The sequence below is a fragment of the Lepisosteus oculatus genome, chromosome 17 (assembly GCF_040954835.1).
Source record: "Lepisosteus oculatus isolate fLepOcu1 chromosome 17, fLepOcu1.hap2, whole genome shotgun sequence".
Lineage (NCBI taxonomy): Eukaryota > Metazoa > Chordata > Actinopteri > Semionotiformes > Lepisosteidae > Lepisosteus > Lepisosteus oculatus.
Genome location: NC_090712.1, coordinates 19,637,903 through 19,652,441, shown reverse-complemented (window position 1 = coordinate 19,652,441; position 14,539 = coordinate 19,637,903). Strand labels below are relative to the sequence as shown.

Sequence of the window (14,539 nt, the reverse complement as noted above, 5' to 3'; positions counted from 1 at the left end):
GTGTTGACCTTCACTGAACACAGGATATGTACTCAGTTATACTTTTTTCTTTTTTTTACACTGTGTGGTTTTTCCTGCATGTAGGAACATTGAGTGACTGTATTTCACTTAATTAAAAGCAGTGGCCAGCCTACCCAGATGTTATGTGGGCTTGATCTAAAAAGAGTGTTGACATTAGATGAATTGAGGAGGCCACCTGCTAACTTTACTCTTGGCTCAGTAGATGATTTGCATTCCTGTGGCCTGTTACTCTGCATGCTTACTCCTAGCACTTCACAATCCCATGTACTGTTTAATATCATGGATTCCTTCCAATCATGCAAACTATCTTCCTTTCTATAATGCTACTTAAACGAACAGACCCCTATTTAAAGGCATTCTCTGTAAGTGCATGGACCTCTTAACGTAAGCCTTTGACCACATGAGAAAGAAGAAAAACAGAAAAACAGTGACCATACTGAGCATAGATTTACACACTACCCCTGTCCCTGGGGAACTCAGTTTAAAAGCTGCCTTCAGTGATTAAACCCTGCCCTTTTATGAAGGCTGTTAAAGTTCCGGAGATGTTGTAAAATTCCTGATGTGCTACAGTAAACGCTGATAAACAGACCTGCAATGATCAAATGTAAGTGTGAGTTTTCTGGAATGCATTAGGAAATAGTAGCTGGAGTGTTTACTACTATTAGCAGTTTACTTTAAATAGGTTTGTGTGGGGAGCTGTGTCAGACCGTGAGCTGCAAAGGAACTAATAGAGGTTAATTCCACGCTAAAAAAAAAAAGAAAAGCAAAACATTTCGGCTGTGGAGCCTCTTCAGAAGTGAGCTCTAAATAACTTTCTGGAATTCCAGCAAAAACCTAACATACTGTACCTAAAGTAAAAATTTAACTGCAATTTGTAGACCAATGTAAATTTACAGTAATTTTATTTCTTGCAGAGTGAACAGCATGATCTCAGTCGAACAGTTCTCCATTGTTTTCCATTGTTTTCTGTGTGCTGTACAAAGTCCATTTTTGAAACTGTGAAAAACCTGGAGGGAGATATGGCAGGAGGCAGGGGTTGGAGTCAGGTCTTGAGTGGATTCTGTGGACAATGATCACGCCCTCTCCTGGTCACAGTGAGGTGTTGAATAACACTGGCAGAGGAATGGGCTGCTCCCCTCAACACTCAGGACAGTGAGTGCAGGAGGTTTGGTACTGTAGCTCTACCATGTGCGACTACACAGTTTGAACACAACGTTGTCCACAAAGATAGAAAAGAAATTCAATTATTGCAACAGGCTGGTCACTTCAAGAATCAAGGAGAAACCCTCAGTTCAGCAGCTCACCTGTACCTGATCTGTAATGGATAGAAAGCTTTTGCATTCAGTTCGATTCACCCTACACCTGATCAACAGTGTAATATTTATCACAAATAAGAAACAAATTTAAAGTATTTTTTTTGTGTGTATATAAGTATATAAGATAAAGTTATATACTGTAACTTAAAAGAGATGTTAAAACAGAAGTTCTTTTCACAAATCTTTCTTTTTACTCCTCAATCCAAAAACAAAATAGATCTTTTGCACATGATTTTATGTGTATTAAGATAGCTGAATTACCTTTGACAACTTAAACACAAGTGAAAGGCTTTAACACCAGGAATTCAGGTTTTGTTTTTATAGCCACTTTATTTGCACATTACATTTTTCAAAGCTGAAAATCTGTCCATCTTTTATTGAATCTATGTTCTTTATATTTTTATCATATAAAAAAGTACTTTTTACAAAAGTAAAAAACTACGAAAATATCACTTAATAACAAGTGAAACCTTTTTTCATTTTTAGCGTCAGTAATAATAATTGATATATTTCAAAGACTGCAAAACAAGCTTAATGAATAGGCGACTCGACCTCCATAGAGAAATTGGATTAGTTCTTCAAAAAAACAGCCTCCACTGAAGATTCAAATCTGCAATTTCCAGTTATGATTCTCTTCCTAAATCTTACATTTTGCTTTTCACAGTTTATTTTCAGAGTGTCAGCTTGCAGTCCATCCACAAGGCCAGTGAAATGGTATCTAATAAAAATGTTTTGAAGTTTACTTTATTCATTTTTCCACACACGGTTCTCTGTATTGGTCCCTTTCTGGGTGGGCTGATGGCTTCCATTTTAGTTCAATCAAAATTTCTGGAAAAAGGCAGACCATCTGGGCCATATTTTCACTCATTTTTCAGCAACTCAAGGTTACAGAAAGACTCACACATGTGGAACAGTTCTTATTAGTAAACTAAACAGAAATGAAATTCTACTCATCTACTTATCTACCAGAATTGCCAGTGCCAGGGTTTTTAAATGAGAAGAAAGGTTCTGCCCTTTCACTGACCACAGTAACAATTTAACAAAATTGTGAATTAAGTAAAGCAAATGCCCTCCCTACACATACAAACTATTCATTTGAATTTTAATGTATATCCCAGTGTTAAAAATGTATTTTCATTTCCAAAGTTTTTATTTAATTATAGTAGTTTGAGAGGGGAAGATGGGATTTGGGTGCCATGAAATACAAATTTAAAAATGTCCCCAAAACATGACTGTACAAAAAAAGATAGAATTCCAAAAAAAGAATATTTAACCAGAACATTATTATAGTGTTTGAATAAGCCTATTTGTTTTAAAATGGTACATAACATAATAATATAATAACATACCCACTCATCTGGCATTACTCCCTCTATTCTTTTATAGCTTTATGCTTCACTGGTAGCAGTTGTGTTTATTACTGAACCTGCAATAGGATCTTTCTTCCTTACAATGTATACACATTAAAAATACTCAAAAGGATTTCAGCAAAGCCTTTCTTTGACCCAATAATTATCCATCATTTTCAAAATTATACAGTAATAGCAATTACCTTTATTTACCTAATTATATCATATGGTTTATAGAGGGGAAGAGCTAGTCTTGGGAATTAGTCTGCAAGCTCTCTACTTTTCATGCTTTGCACCTCTGGAGGTCTAGGTTGAAATTCGACTTGGGTCCCCACTGAAATGAATTTACTCTTCTCAGCCTAGAGAACGTCAGTTCACAATACAAAGTCAGTCATTAGTATCAACTCAATTTACCATGCTTGGAGGAGGGTTGATGAGCCCAAAGATTGATGGGCATGGAGATTGAAATTTTCAATCATGTCCCATGTGGGTGGTCTCCCTGGCATGGCCTGAGAAACGTTCGCAGTTCAGTGAAGGATTCACAGTGCTCCTGCCAGTTCTGCAACTGTATTGAAGATAGAAAATCAGATTCAGTTTTTGAGACCATCTGTCCAGCACCTTTTCAGAGCTAAAGCTAAACTATTTTTAAAAACCAAAACTTTAAACTAATGAGCTTTTGTTCCCATGGAAACCGGATGAAATAGATAACATGCTTACAAGAGTCTCTAGGCATATTTATGGTTGAGTCCTGTAGTGGAATAAATGGTAGTTGTGAAGTCTGTCTTGGTTAAAAAGCTATTAACATTCTCTCAAAACACTAGAGACAATATTTTAAGTCTAATAACTTGTAGATTACAGGCTTTTGAAAGAAGAGTTTGAAAGTATTAATAACCAGAAAGCGAAGTCTTGACTCTGCCTTAGGTGAAAATCTCTCACACAAACAGGTGCAGGAGGAAAGTGAGGAACCTGGTTCTGTGGTATGCGTTAATCCTTCAATAGCTTGATTGCTTATTTCTTACTGGTGTTGTTTGGCTTTCTGAAGATAATCACACTTGCAGCTGTGGAAAAATGTGACCCTGCCGTTCCACTTAAATTTAAATCCAAACAAAGCAAACCTCTTTTGAAACCAAATGCATTAATCTACATACTTTTTTGTAAGGCGATCAAGACTGACAGGTTCTGTTATTATATCACTTACTCTTCACGGTCCTTGTCTTTCATTTCTGCCTTGAGCTTGTAATCAAATACTGAGACAGCGGCTTCGTTGAGAAAAAAGACAGAGACATAGCAGTTGTAGGTATAGAGCTCTGACCTGTATTTAATATGAAACTCGTTAAAAAACACCCCTTACTGATTGAAACGCTGTGCTATACATACTGCATGTATTGTTATACTGAATGGTGTTTAAATAGCGATGAAGAGAAATTTTAAACTAAGGTATTTTCAGCTATATTTACAGTTGACTATTGTTTTTTCTAGAAGCCACCGTTTAAAGAAACAGAACATAACCAGTTTGTCATTTCTTCTGGTCAGGTCTGTATTTAAACTGAAGTCTCAGCTCTCGGATGGCCAAGCTGACCAGTGCTGCAGGTCTGTGCTTGTCTACGGTGTTACTGCAATGCTCAAAGGCATTGCTAGCAGCAACATAGGGACTCACCAGTTCTCAAAGAAGATTTCCTTTAAGCGACTGTACATTTCAATCTGTCTTTAGTGGCTGATGTCTCAACCAGAGAAGCCAGAGCAGAGCAAATGTGGCTAAAAAAAGTTTTGGATAGGAGAAAAAAATTCTATTTGTGTACAGTATCCGCAAAATATACAGCATTTAAAATTGGCCTTCACTCAAGGAAAGGATGTTATAAAAATGAATTTCATTCCAGTCTACACATTGTTTACTCATTTTGGTCAGCACAGGGAGTACCACATAAACCTCCACAACTGTTGAATTCATATGTGCATAACATTTTGAATCACAGCATATTTGTCAGAGGCAATATGTGATTTAAAGTAAAAAATAGTAAACAGAGCTGCAAGCAGAAATCAGTGATGACCAAGCTGACATATCCTGTTTTTGTTATGAAAACAGTTTGAATTTGACCGTTAAGAAAGATGAAAGGTCATTTTGTGCTACTGCACATGTGGTTTCCTATAAGCATTGCATAATATCTATGACCCTGTCTACAGCTGGCTGTTTTACAGGGCAGTGTGATCCTGGACCTGCAGGTTTGCAGGCTTTTATTCCAACTCAAATCTTAATAAGCTACAGTAATCATTTGACTTAACTGGACTAGTTTAACAGCATCTCCCTGCTCCTCAGGTGCTGCTGTTTTAAAGCAGACCTAGGAGAGTAACGATGGCCCTATCTGCATGCATAACAGGGGTATAAGAATTTTTCATTGGACCAGAAAGACAGGTCATACATGTCTGCCAAATCATGTGATTGATCAGCTTTATTCAATAGTGGACTGAATGGGCATTCAGTTGCAAGTTCTTGAGGACATGGAGCAGTGCAGACCTGTTTTTGAGTGTTCCATTCCATTTGGTCTAAGACCTCCAGTAAATAGTTAGGGGTTTCAATGTTTGGTTGTCCTCACTTGCACTGGAGGAGTCCTTTTGGTCATCTCACACTACATTTCATTACAACATATACAAATGTGTATACAGTATATTTGTAAATAATATATTGAAGTACATCAGACTCAGATGAAAGACAATTTGATTGGCTCACAGTGGCAATGATTTTTAATGTAGCAACATGCTTAGACCAATCATGAGATGGAAGCTATCCTAGTCTACACATACTATATTTTGCTCCAATCACTTTAAATGCTTTTCAACCAATCCAAAATGGCAGCTCAACTATGTAATTCTCAAAGAAATATGACATAAAATAGCCTTATAAGCATCAGATGTTTATGAGGTCTAGTGTTAAGTGATCAAGAATTTTTAGGATTCCTTTAGGATTTTACAGTATATCACACATTATAAAAATGGCCCAACAACTGCTGTGTACTCTGTGTAATACAAGATCCATAGACCTGTGCGAACCTGCTAAATTTCAAGAGTTTTCATCCTGAGGATGTCATAGATATAAAAATAAAAATATAAAATCTGACTTATTTTGAGTACCTGCAGTAGTTCTCATTTTCCATTTGGGGAAATGCATTTACTCTGTATACAGCCCCCGATGTAACACTTCCTACATCAGAAGTCAATATCTTGGCTTGTTTCAAGAAAGAGATGTATAAGATCCTCAATTACCTTCTAGAAACCAGTTAGAAAGAGTGAAGGTCTGCTTTAAGTTTTGCTGTCTTACTACGCTGAAGCCCTGGGTTCAATTCTGGACCCAGGGTGCTGTCTGTGTGGAGTTTGTATGTTCTCCCTCTGTTTGTGTGGGTTTTCTCTGAGTGCTCTTGTTTATTCGCACACTTCAAAAACATTCACAGGGTAATTGACTTCTGAGCAAACCGGCCCTGGTCAGCATACAGAACATGTCTGTGTGTCCTGCCCACGGTGTACCCTGCCTGTCGCCTGCCAGGACTGGCTCCAGCTCCCCTGCCACCCTGAATTGCATAAAGTGGTAACAGAACAGATGGAATGATGTTCTTATGAGACTCAGCTGTTCATCATCTTCTCAGACCAGTGTCTAGTGATCATCACACCACTCGTTGGTCACAAGCACTGTGCTGAAGTCTTGCCCTACCTGCAGAAGCCTCCAGACCTGAAACAGTGTGGTGTCTCTTAGTTCATTTGACTTTCTCTGTGGGATTAACCACTATGGTTTTCTTTGCTGCTTGCACGCTGAGGCGGCTTCCCACTTTAAAGCCTTCATACGTCAGAGACACACGTTTTAACATTGTTCCTGGTCTGCGTGCTTGCTAGGCTGAATTCCCGAAGTGCATCGTCTGATGAGTGTGACCCATTTCACGGGTGTCTGACCTGGAGCGCTTTCACAGGCCCCTCTCATTTTCTGTTATTAATGATGTAATTTGCACTTTGAAAGCACATATCTTTCTCTGCAACATGTAAACTCTTGTTGCTGACAGGCACAGCAATGTAGCGTGCCAAACATGATGGAGCTTTTTATTTTGGATGTAAACCTACTCAAAGATTCACAGCTGACTTCGGCTACAAAACAGGGTTAGAGACTACAGAGATGATAGACTGGGGGGTTTGTTTTTTTAGTATTCGTAAATAACAAGAAATAATGCAAATGTTTTGGTCATCACTCAAAGCTCACCTTTTGTTCGCTGAAGTAAAGCCTGAAGTCATGAAGCATATTCTGTCAAGATGTGAATGTTTTTCCATACAAAAGACATTTTCCTGGCTCAGGTTAATGCATTTTCAACACTTTAATGATGTCTAAAATAAGCACATACTATTGCCCCTCTTGCCAGGGAATAGTATGTGCTTTTACGTAAAAATAAAAGGAAAAGTAATACCCTGATAAATTTGATTACTTGCAATATGCCTGAGGAACACAGATTGAATCATGAAAGTATAACTGTAACAAAACAACATTCATATGGTTTGTCTTTAAAGCAAGAGCTGTGCCTGTAATGTTTAAGATCCAGAGATTCTTTCTATCTACAGGTAAAATGCATTCAAATGTAAGCATTAGAAACATAAATTAAATTCAGGCTTGCTCCCGACAGTTACATTTGTTTTGTAAACAGGGAATATAAGATATGCTTTGTACTAATAGCTGAACTCACTTCAGTTGTTTTTGTCTTTTTATTTCTGTTTGAAATGCAGCTGCACATTTTTTCTACCCTATTACTATATTAAATTGTAAATGTCTGGATTTATAATCTGTTCGCAGGAAAAAACAGCTGGGAGATTTCTCTCCAGAACAACAATCTGCAGATTACATTTTGGCAATATTAAAACATCTGCATGAGTATATGTGCAAAATATGCTAATACCTATCACTCTATAGCATGCAGTGCCAGCAAGCTGTCCTTTAATTAGATTACTCTCTCTGGAAGGATTGAAAGCATTTTGTCACACAGAACAAGAGACTATTTAATTCAACAGACATCTTATTTTATACATCAATGCCACAAAAGAAAATGGGGCCACTATACTCTCTTGGCTTTTGAATGTCACTAGACAGTATTTACATGCCTGCTTTTATACTCAGCTCAACCATTTTAGCAACATTGAAAGGAGAATGTTTTGCTTAAAATGCATGTACAAGCTTTGCTGCCTAAATGGTCCATTGTGGAGAGTAGCATTAACGCTGAAAAGTGAATCAGGTTTAACATCTTCACCAGCCCTTAGACTGCACTTGACAATCATACAAGAATGATAGTGCTTTTTAACAGGTCAATTAATTTTGTAACTAGATACCATAGGTACTCAGAGGTAGCTGCTGCAAATAATCTTTAAGGCATATGTTATCTCTCAAGAGAGAATAAGCTGTGGAAAGCTGGCTCAGTCCTGGCTATCTTCCTAGAGGAACCATATAAAGTAACCTACTGTTTTTACAAAGGATTTTACATTTGTAAAGCTAATATTTCCTCTGGGTTGCTTTTTAGGTATTTTAATTTTAGTGAAGGACAGAAGATGGAAATGGGAAAGATAAAAGATCTTCTTTGCACTTTTCAATTTATGGCTTAATTTGAATTAATTATTTTTTATGTTGCTTGATTGTTTCACATCACTGCCTGGGGAGATGAAGAAAACAAATATTTTAAAGCATTGTCTCAGGATACAGGACTTCTGCTTATTAACCCCATCATTTAAGAGTGTTTTACTTTGTTGGCCTGTTGGAATCTGCTGGATATGTTCTCTAAATATGATTTTAGTAACAAGGCCATAAAACCTTATACACATATACACATACTATATACTTTATTGTATATAATGATGCTAAGGCGTTTTAAATATGATGTCTCAATTATTTTTTCAGACATCATTAAATCAGTTTTAGACATGTTCAGATGTTACATGAACATGACTTTCTGTTCATGTAACTTTCTTTCTTTTTGGCGGGATTCCGATTCGGTTTAAGGACGTCTAAAAATGAACTTAAAGCCAACCTGAATCGATGTAATGACCATTTTACAGTATATCACACATTTTAGGATATTTAAAAAAATTCTGAAATGGAATGTTTAAATGAGGAGAATGAGAAGTGGAGCGTGTTTGTGTGGGAACGAGCCAGGGAGCAGGAGAGCGAAGTAATGGGGTGCAGCGGACAGGACGAAGGGAAGGGACTGTGGGTCTGGGGAGGTTACAGGCGGGAATCTACTGGCTGAGTGTGGAAGGTGGAAATCTGTCAATCTAAATGGGAAGATTTAGAAGTAATGTCACCGATCACTGAGTGCTGGGGGGGTGTCCCGTACATACCGTGTTTAAGCAACATTTTGGCTTCCAAAGTCTTTCGGGCGCAGCAGGCTTTGAATCCCCGCGAAAGATGCAGAGAAGTACAGCAAGTGTAATCATGTCTGGGAAGTGGATAACGGGGGGAAAAGTTCAGCTTGGAGAGATCTTTCATCCACACTGCTCTAGATAGACATAAATCACTCTATTAACTGCTATTAACCACTCAGGATTAAAAACGTCTCTGTATTACAAATTAGCACTTTCACAGATTTGTCTGCTTTACAGCACCATACATCCCAACTTCCTTTTCATTCAAATGCCACATTGTTTTCAGACCCATCAGTCGTCTAATATCACTGAACACCTGATCTGACTGGGAGTTTCTGTAACTGTCCAAAGCTACCGGCAAGCAGGACACTTTGGTGCATCGGAAGTCACTCGTCCGCACCGTCTCTGTGCCCTTACACTTTCTGTAACTCATCTCAATGGCCATGTCCAGGTCACCCAGAGAACATGTTCATCCAGCAACCTCACTTACTGAAGGTCAAAGTGGTATTGTTTTCAACTTTCAAGTGGTAAACAAGATGGCTGGACAGCAGTCCCAGTGAGGAACGATGATCAAATCTGTCAAAATTTGCTTTGATGTCCTTCACATATAGTGAATGACAGAGGCTGCTTATTCATTCATTTTAACCAAAATACATGATTTTTGATTTTACGAACCTCTATATGAAGTTGGACAATACATATTTTAAAAAATATATTAATTCTAATTTGAATTAGTAAAACAGTTCTTGCAGGGAGGCTGGTGTAGTGCCGGTCATACAAGGAAAAGGCAGATTCCAGTTTAGATAGTAGATAAAGTAACCAAAGCATGCGGGGAAGCTGAAAAGTGAACTGAAGCCAGGAGCCAGTATGTTGACTTGTTCATCATTTACCTGGCTTGACTTCGCCTGCAAAGCAGCAGCTTAAGTAATCACCCCTCCCAACATACACCGTACATAAACTCGGACATTTTGAAAATAAATAAATCCGAGGTAAAGATTTGGTTTCTGCTTTTGTCTGGATGCCTGTACTCTCAAGTTGTAATTCATTACATCCGTAATGGGAGCAATCTTGAAACTGATGCTGGGTTTTTGAACCTAGGGGGAGCCTTAATATTTATTGTGGAACCACACCATAAACTATGTGAAAACCGACCTAGGCAGTCAAAAATAACACGCACGCATAGAATTCCAGGATGAGGAAATAAAATTGTCTGACTTTATGAAAAATAAAAAATTATTTAAGATGGAAGGTTTTGTGATGTGAAAGGGTTTTGTTGAAAACGATACCGCTGGGACTATTCCGCCATTCATAAACTCAGAACCTGACAGGAACCACTGGCTATATGAAATGATTCATAAAGTCATTCTGTGCAGCACGTATCCCACTCTCTCTCTGTTTTCGAATAGCAGGACACGCACTTACTTTTCCAGAGAGGTGGTGGAAGAGGAAGGATGTGCAGAGCGCTGTGGTGTGGTGCTGGAGAATACAAGCCCCTTGAGGAAGACGGCCTCTCAAGGAACACAGACGAGATCGAGGGAATGTGGGTGGCTGAGGGGAGAAAAGCACTGCTAAGCAGAGGTTTAAACGAAACACTGTTGTCGTACCCTTCTGCCTACTTCCCCATAAAAGTCATGTTTCTTGTTCACGCACAAGTTTCTTTTTGCACATTTGGAGATTGCCCCCGCCGGCGCCAGGCCTTGCCCTGCTACTCTTCATGGCTTCTCCCTGCTCGGAGGAAACCAGACACTTCCACCCTCCTCTGTAAACCACGAGACAAGAACGGATTTCAGCGCGAAACCAAAACCTCAAAGCGCTACTCTCCTGCTGCTCTCCCAGTGATCTCCGTCGCCACACTAACCTCCATGTATCCCTCTGCAGCCATGGAATCCTCCTGCTACCCTCCAGGCAGCCGAACCCCCTGTCAGCCCTGCATCTCTTCTCCAGGTGCGCGTTTTCCTGGCAAGCCTCTCTCATCCAGCCTCACTTCGCTCGGAAACATCCCCCTATCCTGAGTCGCCCTGCAGCCCTCCCTCCTCCCCATCCTGTTGACACAGCGTCTCCACTGGGAGGTGCAGTTAGACGAGTCTCCTCATCGATCTTACTCTCCACTTCATTACTTCCCTGCTCTCGGCGTCGTCAGCCTACTCCTGAGTTTCCACCGCGCTTTGAAATCACAGGCCGTGTTATACAGGACCAAAGCAGCAGGACAAAACTCTTAACTCGCAACAGCCGTCATCACTAAGGTGCTCAAATTTATGCCAACGTCAGGCACTTTGAAGGAGGGTAAGTATAATTTCACAGTCCATCGCGACTTCTGCACTGCCCACAGTCTTTTCAACACTTAAAGAAGCCCTCTGCTGGAACTTCCTTCATTTTCAAGTTCCCCTCCATCCTTCATTTCACCCATCTATCTAATTGAAATCCTTCTGCCTTGATTCAGGTTGTTCTAGACATCAGAGATATAGATTTCGGATATTCTTTTCAGCACAGAGAAAACTTTCCCATTTTTCCGAGGCAATTTCCCTCTTCGGTTTTAATCTTTTGCACCTCCTTGCCACAAGCCAGCCTTGACTGCATTAAGACGATTCTCAAAACTCCCCTCAAGTCCGCCATCGACACTCTGGGTCCAGTCCCTTGTATTGTTAACTTTGTTTCGTCCATAACATCTCTGCACCACTGTGTTACCCTAGTCCCCGTGAGAGACTTGCCACTGGGTCCTACACACTCTCCCTAGGGAGCATAGTGCTAGCTCTGCTGGCTTCAGCTTTGCAGTCATTCCTTTGACTACTGCAGCATTCTTCACTTCACATCAAGGGTTTCCAGTCACCTTATCGAATCCCTTTAGAGCTGCTCCTCTGAAGTTTAAACACTCTGACAGTGCTCCACTCCACAATTAATAATCTGCTGCAGTGCTACCGGGTTTTCATTCTTTTTCCTAATTCACCCCCAGGCAAACGCGATGCTCTGGCTCAGAGTGTCCTGATCTTTCTCTCTCTGTTCAATTTGGAAATGCTTCTGTAGCAGCCTTCATGTCCCTCTTTAGTGTTTGATCTGCAAATCTTACTCTCATTCATGTTCTGTCTTTACATTTTGTATTTTTAGAATCCTGCATTCCTGCTATGAGGTCTGTCTTTTTTCTTTTGGGGGCTCTGACAGGCCTGTCCTTAGAGGTGGGTTGTAGTTTTCCTCAGCTACAGTAGATGAGGTACCCCCACGTGCTCACTATTCGAATTGCTCATCAATTAGTACTTTGGACCAAGCCACTTAACAGACATATGAAGAACTATATCAGAGATATTTTCCTCACAACTGATTCCAAGACGTATTAACAACATTGCTATTATTGTTCAACCAGGAGTGATGTTTAGAACTGTGCAGCAAAATTACCATCATTTAAAAACATTTAGAATTGAACAACTTTTCCCACAAAGCCCTACTTCTTCGACGATGTCAAATAATGGGAAAGAAACAGTATTACTTTTATTAGAAGTGAAAGTACTGTACTTTTTAATGTTGTACTATATTTAGGCTGCCTTAGTGTTGGACAGTATCTTCCATGCATCTGTTTCATGACTCTGAAGGCAAAAAATTCAAAATACCTTTACAACAACAGGTTATTCTCACAGGGCAGGGCAGACGTTTAGGAAAAAATAGAACACATAAAGCTTTAGTTTATACTCTTAATGACATGTTCAAAGTAGTATTACAATAGCATGCATATCACATGATTCCCTTGACATTTGAACACAAAATGTGCAAAAGTAGGCTCACTGCCAGTTAGCCTTTCTCTCTTTGGGTATAATACCAAGCAGATGGACAGCACTCAGTGTTAATATTCCAAATCTGTAGCTGTAAATACAGCTGTCGCATGTGTTTGCTTGTCTACAGTAATATGAAGTGGTTAGGTCAGGTGACACACTAATGTAAAATATAACAAAAAAAAACAAGATATCAGAGTGTTTGGTTTACCAGATGTGTTTGAAAGCTTTATGGAAATACAAGTTTTTGCAGTGCACAGCATGACACAATTATATTGCCCAAAATATTTAGACTGAAAACTATACATCCTTTTGGGTTAAAAAAAAACAACATGATGAATTAAAGGTTATACTAGTTTGTTTATGGTATTTCACTTGAGATAACAGATTTGAAATATTTGTTATCAACTTCTTTCTTACAGCTTGCTACTGAACTTCAAGAGTATCAACTGTATGAAATTCTTGGGAAAGGTTTCTTTATACTTTGGTGATTAATTGTTCAGAAAATTAGTTTAAAAACAACAGAAGATTCCAGTTTATAACACAATGCAATTTACTCGAACCTGTTAGGAGGCTCTAGAAACCATTAGAAATATAACAGGCCCAATCATAGTACTGGAATTTTAATACTGCGGTTTTATTTCTCACAGTAATATTCTGCAGCATAACAAATATTACGCACATTAGTATTTTTCTTGTTGCTAGAAAATGGAACATAAAATAAAATGTTTCCCCTTTGAAATATGTCTATCTTGACTGTTTTTCCTTCAAAACTACTTTGACATGAATAGCACTACAGATTAGAATTTAAACAAACTATAAACTCACCTGCATTGAGTTCCATCAGATAAACAGAACAGTCCTGAAGGGCGCTGCAGGTTTCTTTAACTAAACCCTAAACAGCTGTTATTTATCAAGATAGATCCCTTTTGTATTTACAGAATCTGCCCAGCTGGGGACAAATCTTTTCCTCCCAGCTGACAGAGATGTAAAAACAGCATTTGTTTCTTTCATTGAATAGAACAATTTATTAGACTGCTCATAATTCAGCAAGAATCCCTAAGGTGACTTTTGGTTTTCTGTTCCACAAAGAAGCGCCAGTTAAAAGGTGACTAGAGTACCATAAACCAAATAAAAGTGTTAAGAGCAGAATAAATAGCGGATGATTAGGTGGCTTTACAATGCTGTACGTGGGTGCTGAATTTCCTAAACTAGAACCAAAAAAGCGAATAAATATGAAATATCTATTGATAAATCCTTCATACAAAATAGTCTGATCTCCATTAATTTACATGCAACTTATGTTTATTAGGGGAAAGTTTATTAATACTGTTAATACCGATATATCAAATTTGTCTAGTAAGATTAAGTGTTTCAAGGTAATTTATTACTCTTTTTCTATGCAGTAGCACCTAACTAACGAGGAGAAGAGGTACAGTATAATGATAAAATACAGTGAGTTTTAATGGGGTGACTCGCGGGGCTGAGGAGAAAGTCCATACGGACGGGGCTGTTGGAACCATCAACCCGTGTCGTGAGGAATGAGCCAGGGAGCCGCTTCAAGGGCGAAGATGGGGAGGAGGGAGGGGGGTGAGAACACAACGCAGGCAAGAACAAAGCCAGAAGTTTCATAGTAACAGCTTACATGCTGAAGGTACTGTAGGCAGAAAAGGGTTTTAGGTTTAGGGCCCGAGAACAAGCAGATTTACGGCCTTAATTG

General features: G+C 39.0%; 1 long non-coding RNA gene across 1 annotated transcript; it reads right to left on the bottom strand.

The window, feature by feature from the left end:
* Positions 1-1,647: 1,647 nt before the first annotated feature.
* On the bottom strand, positions 1,648-11,093 carry LOC138223895 (uncharacterized). The gene is made up of 4 exons (XR_011182313.1): positions 10,920-11,093; positions 10,484-10,609; positions 9,038-9,135; positions 1,648-3,251 (listed from the first exon to the last, which is right to left on the bottom strand). It is a non-coding gene; the product is annotated as an uncharacterized lncRNA (long non-coding RNA).
* Between the last annotated feature and the right edge of the window lie 3,446 nt (positions 11,094-14,539).